Below are 6031 nucleotides of genomic sequence, written 5' to 3' on the forward strand. Positions count from 1 at the left end.
TTTCCCACACCGTCTACTCGCAGCAAGTAAAGAGAAGAGCCTTAGTAAGGGTGGAAGGGGATTTAGTAGAGCTGGGGAGGGAAAAAGGAGGATTGAGAGGACCCCCATACACACACCCCATTTCCGTTGCCTCGGAGACTGGCGTCAGCTCTCAGCAAGAGAAATGCTCCCGGGATACTGAGCGCCTCATTCTGTCTCCGGGGCGCTGGCAAGGGGTGGGGGGGGGGGGTCCCAGCTCCACTGGGGCTCCGGGTTACAGGTCGGCGCGCTCTGAAGCGTCCTCGGGTGGCTTAGCGGGCGCCCACAGGTGCTCGGTAGGCACCTTCGCGTCTGGCGCCGACTTGCGGTAGAAGCCGAGCTCCTGTACCAGCGTATTGATCTCGTCGCGGGTCATTTCGCTGAGTGGGATGCGCTGAGATGGAGAAAAGGCGGGGTCAGTACTTCAGCACTGCTCCGGGGCCCCTCCCGTCAATGCCTCACCTCTAGTTCCTGGTAATTGCGACTTAACAGCACGAGTTCGGGGTCTGCCCCAGGGAGGTGCTTCATCACCAGGTTGTGGCTGGAGGAGATGTTAAGGGGGTGGGGACAGAGGCAAAGTGATGATGGCTCCTGGACCCCCTTAGCTGATCACTTACTTTGAGCCTAGGTGGGGACCCGATCCTCATTCACTGTGAGATTGGGGTTCAGAGAAGTAAAGGGCCCTTCTCTCAGCTAATAATCTCTCTTGTCTACTTAATTTTGAGACTTCCGCAGAATCCCCTGGCCAATCAACCTCTTTGGCCGACGAAAATCATTTTCTATCTCTGAAAACTAGTAGCCCTCCCCTTCCCCTTCCCCTTCCCCTTCTCCTTCCCCTTCCCCTTCCCCAGAACAGAAGGATACTACAGTGGGATGTCCTGGGTGACAAAGGCTTTCACCTGGGGAGGAATCACAACATTAGAAAATGAGACCTCAGAACTCTCTAGACATGGGGAAATGCCAGGTCCAAGGATTCCTCCCTGGCCCCCAGTCAGTAAGCCGTGTTGCTTCTTCCTTAAGGGGACCACTTCCTTCGAACTCACCTCCTTTAGGCGATTCAACTGTCATCCTCCACAGGTCTGGAGAGAGATAAAATGTGATAAATCAGGAGCCCATCACTATACAGCCAAGACCATGCTATCTTTAACACCGAGTTGGGTCAGGCTGGGATCTGGAAGCATCAAGGTATGGAGGGGGGAAAAGGGTCCTGTGGAAAGAAGACCTCTGTACAGGTCAGAGAAACTCAGACCCAGAGACATGGGGTAGAGGATCCGAGAGAAGAGCTAGCTATGGGTTCCTGCCTGCAGGTTACTGATAGCTGACCAGTGCCCAGGAGACACATATACAGCATTCTCCTTTCTGCCAGAAGAGTTCTAAACCTGCCCTCTGGCCCTTGGAACCACTTGGGAAGTCAGACCATAAGAAAACAGTTCAGAACTGCCCTAAGGGCCGCATTAGAGGTAACAGCCATCTGGTCCCTACCCACCCCTTGCAGAGCTAACCCTGCTAGCCACCTGTGGTCCAGCTCCACAAACCATCTGGTTACCCTTCCCTGACTATGGAGGATGGGTGGACCCTCTGTCTCCCCCGGAGGGAGGCCACATTCTGACAAAAAGCGCAGACCTCACAGCCTCCTATTTCAGGCCTCCCTTACATTCCTTTTTCACAAAATACAACCAAGGCCCATGAAGAGTCTGTAAGCATCTGAATCACTTAGGACGACTCTAGGAAATTCCTTTGTGGGGCTGGAGTGATGGGGGTGGTGGTCCAGGGCTGTTGGGATGCTTGGTATCATTTCCCTGCATGCTCCTCCAGCTCTGGCATAGAACAGTGAGGGGAGGAGCTTAGAAGGTCTTTTCTCTCCCCCCCCCCCCAGAAGATTCTTGAACTCCAGGCACTAAAAACGGGATGTGGGAGGAATAATAGAAAAAAGTGGGGTTATCAGTGGGGGGAACTGGGTTCTAAGGAGCAGTTTTAGGAGAAATATAACCTGGAAAAGAGGGGCTGGGTGTTCAGAGACCCACGGTACGGCCTAATCGGGAGCAGAGCCAAGGTTCAAAATGCCAGGCCGCAAGGTCGACGTCTATTGCTTCCACAGTGCATGCTGCGCATCCTGTGGCTGGGAATAGAAGGAATGATCCCCGGCGCCACGCAGGAGGGAAAGAGGGAGCCTTGGGAATTCTGGTGTTCCCGAGACCGGAGTGAGCTGTAGTCCAGGGTTGAGGGGCTGCAGGGTTCTAGGGCGGTCCTACTAAGGATGGGAAAAGGCGCACTCACCTCCACCCGCCCCCTGGCCAGACCTCGAAGACGGTTCCAGTCCGGTCGGTAGGTGGTGGCGGCGGTGGCTTGGGCCACAAAGGCCGCGAGAAGCAGCAGCAGCGGCGGCGGCCACAGTAGGATGTTCATCTGTGCCTGGCAGAAGGCGTTCCGCAGGCTGCACCCAAACTCGGCCGCAGCGCCACGTCTGGCCCGCAGGGTGGCCCCGCCCCAGCTAAAGGCCCCGCCCACCCATCCATAGCCCACGCCCCCCGAGTTAGAAACACCACCTTCCCAGAATCCGGTGGGCGCCTCCTACTAGCCCCCTTCCTGGTCTCTGTTGCTCTCGGGTCCTCCAGATTTCACGTTCCCAGTCCTGACAATTCCCATGCTGTCTTTGCCCACTGAGTGTGGACGTTCCCGCAGGATGCCAGAAGACAGCGCCACTTCTCGCCACCAGAGAGCGCAGGCGGGTCGCAGGCGGACGCGAGGATAACTGGGTCAGACTTAAGGATATAGAAACCTAGGAAATCTTTATATTCTTTTGATGTCTTTGAACGAATTTCCGACCAAAGCTTCAATTCCCCCAAAGCCCACGTTGTAGAGAGAACTATTACCTATGCCCCAGCGCGAGAAGGCTCAGTGGATAAAAGTCATGCGAGCCTGACACCTGAGTTTGATACCCCCACACCGCAAAAATGTGAAGGGAAAACAGCGGCTCCCACAAGTTTTGCTCTGTCCTTCACACGCGCCCCAGTTCACGCACCTTGACATGAGCGTGTCTGCACCGATATTTTATATATATATATATATATATATATATATATTTAAAGTGGTGGAATAAGCTCAGGATACCTCGGGTCACAGCGCGCACATAATAATAATAAATATGAATTCTTAAAAAAGGATTATTTCCTATCCTTTTTAGCTAGAAAGGTTGAAAGGGTTAATATTCATAATACATTTCATTAGAACAGTATCTGGTCAGAGATGGTGGGGGTGACTCACTTTGTACAGCCTGCCCCCCACACCTATCCCTGGCTGTCCTTGAGCTGAGCCTCCCGAGGGCTGGGATTATCAGGACAGATTCCTGCTGTGTAGCCTTCCGCTGTCCTTCCTCCGCTTTCCTCATCAAAACTCTCCCTCCCCCAGCGAACTCCGTTTTGCAGGTTAGGAACGGTTTCAGAAATGTAAAACAGACCCAGTTACGCCTTGATCTGGGTTTGAACCCCAAACACCTCTGTGGGTCATGTCGCCGGCCCAAAGATGATACAGGCGCCACACTTCACCTCCTTACGCCTCCAGCAGACACAGCAAGTACAGTCAGCTCTTCCTCACCCTGGATTCAACCAGTCCAAGTTAGAAATATCGGCAAGTAGGAGCTGTCTCTGTACTGAACATGCACCAACTCTTTTTCTCGTCGTTATTCCAGCCAATAAGATGCGACAGCTATTTATAGCGCTTGCATTGTATTAGGTGTTATAAATTATCTAGAGACGGTGTGAGTACAAGAGAGAGCCACACAGATTGGAGGGAAATATTAAGCCTTTTACCTATGGGGTTGAGCATCCTCGTCTTTCAAGTTGGTGTATGGAAGGGCACTCTGGAACTAATCGCTGGCCGACAGTAAAAATACTCTGTGCCCCTTCCCACTGAATCCAAAGAGCCCTGTCAACATTGAGCCAAGGCTGCTTGGTGATCTGAGGTATTTTTACCTCCCTGAACTTATTCCCCACTTTAAAAGTGCATATTAAAAATGGGATGCGGGGAGGCTTATATGGTTTAGTGATTATAGGCACGTGTGGCCTACACTGACGCCCTAAGTTCAATTCCCAGAATCCATATGGCAAAATGAGAGAAGAGACTCCCATAAATTGTCCTCTGATCCTCACATGTATGTGGTGTCAAGTTCTCATTCTTGCACACGTGCATGTGTGCACATGTGCACACACACACACACATGCACACTAATAAGTAAATGCAAACAATTGGGTTTTTGAGTTGGGGAGATAGTTTAACATGTAGGATCAAGAGCTTCATAATGATGAAGATGTGAGTTTGGGTCCCTACACCAATGTGAGAAGCTGGTCGTGATAATAAAGCACTTGACAGGGCAAGAGGATCAGAGTTCAAGTCATCCTCAGAGGGGCTGGAGAGATGGCTCAGCAGTTAAGAGCACTGACTGCTCTCCCACAGGACCCATGTTTGGTTCCCAGCACCCACATGGCAGCTCACAACTATCTGTAACTCTAGTTTCAGGGGATCCTATGCCTCAACTTACCCTCTGCAGGTCCTGGGGGAACAAATGTGATACACAGACTTGCTTGCAGGCTAAATAGTCACATACTTAAAATATAAATAAAGAGCTGGGCATGGTGGCACATGCCTTTAATTCCAGCACTCAGGAGACAGAGGTAGGTGGATCTCTGAGTTCAAGGCCAGCCTGGTCTAGCCAGGGCTACACAGAGAAATCCTGTCTTGAAAAAGTCAAAACAAAATATACAAAAAAAAAGTTTAAAAAGTCATCGTCAGTATCATAGTGAGTTCAAGGCCAGCCTAACCTATAAGACCCAAGAGAGAGAGAGAGAAGCTAGAGAGGTGGCCCTAGGGTTAAGAGCATGGACATGTTCTTCGAGAGGACCAGGGTTCAGTTCCCAGCACCCACATGGTGGTTCACAACTACACCCATCCAGGTATCTGATGCCTTCTTCTGGCCTACATGAGCACTGCACACATGTGATGCACATATATACATACAGACAAAACATCAGAACACATAAAAGAAAATAAGTCTTAAAAAATACGACATACACATACACAAGGGATTTTAGCCATGTGTATGACAGTGCATTCCTGTAATCCCACCTCTCAGGAGGCCAAGGCAAGAAAATTGCCTCAAGCTCAAGGCCCAGTTTGGCTACAGAGTAAGAGCCCCCTACATCTCCTTTTCACTGGCTTGACTGCTAAGATTTCGAAACAAGCTTAGAGCTGCAGAGATGGCTCAGTGGGTTAAGTACTTGCTAGACAAGCACAAGGACTTGAGTTGAGAGCCCTAGAATCCACATAAGAAGCCAAGTGTACCAGGCCATGTTTGCAATGAACACCAGGAGAGAGGAAGATACTGGGGGCTTGCTGGCCAGCCAGGCTAGCCAAATCGTTGAGCTCTGGGTTCAGTGAGATAGCGTATTAAAAAAATTAGTAAAGGTACTTGCTGCAAAGCCTTGACAACCTGAGTTCAATCCCTGGAGCTCACAAGGTAGAAGAGAACCAACTTCTGGAACTTGTCCTCTGACCTGTGGGCAAGCCATAGCATGCCCACACCCACACATAATAAATACATGCAATAAATAATCTTAAAGCTGAGTGTGGTGGCGCACGCCTTTAACCCCAGCACACGGGAGGCAGAGGCAGGTGGATCTCTGTGAGTTCCAAGCCAACCAGAGCAACACAGTGTGACTGCATCTTAAAAAATAAAAATAGAAAAGGTCAAGTTGATGAAGAATCGCTGGCAACATTCACTTCTAAGAGAGGAAGGGTGGGTTCTCAAACTTGCCAGGATAGAAAGTAAGGTTCTTTTTTCAAATTCCCAGTAAAAATCTCCTTCTATCCCATTAATCTTTCCATGATCCAATCATGTGCCGTGAGAGTTTCTCATCAGAATAACCAATTTTGACCCATTCCTAAAGCTGGGGACAAGGTCACCCACATCCCTGTTCCTGTTAAGAAAGACGTAGATGGTAATACGTGTGATGATGGC

The 6031-nt window shown here is 50.3% G+C and overlaps 1 pseudogene; it reads right to left on the bottom strand.

Annotated features, from left to right (window-relative positions):
• Nucleotides 1–45: 45 nt before the first annotated feature.
• Nucleotides 46–2519, bottom strand: LOC121459613 (annotated as a pseudogene).
• Between the last annotated feature and the right edge of the window lie 3512 nt (nucleotides 2520–6031).

The sequence above is a fragment of the Microtus oregoni genome, unplaced genomic scaffold (assembly GCF_018167655.1).
Source record: "Microtus oregoni isolate MIOR12 unplaced genomic scaffold, Mior012 000019F_ref0000042, whole genome shotgun sequence".
In the NCBI taxonomy this organism is placed as follows: Eukaryota; Metazoa; Chordata; class Mammalia; order Rodentia; family Cricetidae; genus Microtus; species Microtus oregoni.